The following is an 833-nucleotide window of genomic DNA, read 5'->3' on the forward strand; positions in this document are numbered from 1 at the left end:
GACTAAACTAAATAAGACAATGCCATTTAAAGCTTCTCCTCTCTTGTGGCATCCACCACATGTTTCCACTTCATTCGATTGGAAAGTCCCAGTGCCCAGCACTGCCACAGGAGAACGGTGTATGACGTGCTCAGAACTCTTTTAAAATAAATCTGAAAGGAATGGATAGCTAGTCCTCTCAGAGGGGATGGAGCAAAGAGTTGTAAACCACAATTCAATTTGCCACAAAGTACAGACATTGGGGAGTCAAACTCCGAAGATGAAGATATTCTAAGGTTCAGAGGTCGGAAGATAAGGAAAAAAACAACAAAGGAGAAGGAGACAGAGCAAACAGCAAGTTAGAGGGGGAAAACCAGGTGGAATGTTATATAAAGAAAGTGTATTATACTTACCTGGAAGGTGAGATACCATGATCACTAAGGTGGTTTCCCCAGGGCGAGGCTCACCCATTGCACTCCCCAGGTGTGCTGACCCCTGCGATTTCCCCAAATGTGGGAAATTCGACTAAAATCTTAAAAAATTTAGGGGAGGGACCGGAGAGATAGCATGGAGGTAAGGCGTTTGCCTTTCATGCAGGAGGTCATCGGTTCGAATCCCGGCGCCCCAAATGGTCCCCTGTGCCTGCCAGGAGCAATTTCTGAGCCTGGAGCCAGGAATAACCCCTGAGCACTGCCAGGTGTGACCCAAAAACCAAAAAAAAAAAAAAAAAAAAAAAAAAATTTAGGGGAAAAAAAGTGTATCAAGAATAAAGGAGGCGGGCCCGGAGAGATAGCACAGCGGTGTTTGCCTTGCAAGCAGCCGATCCAGGACCTAAGGTGGTTGGTTCGAATCCC

At 46.1% G+C, this 833-nt stretch overlaps 1 pseudogene; it reads left to right on the forward strand.

Annotated features, from left to right (window-relative positions):
• The first annotated feature begins 384 nt into the window (after nucleotides 1-384).
• LOC126023303 (uncharacterized) lies at nucleotides 385-515 on the forward strand (annotated as a pseudogene).
• Nucleotides 516-833: the final 318 nt, after the last annotated feature.

The sequence above is a fragment of the Suncus etruscus genome, chromosome 11 (assembly GCF_024139225.1).
Source record: "Suncus etruscus isolate mSunEtr1 chromosome 11, mSunEtr1.pri.cur, whole genome shotgun sequence".
Taxonomy (NCBI): Eukaryota; Metazoa; Chordata; class Mammalia; order Eulipotyphla; family Soricidae; genus Suncus; species Suncus etruscus.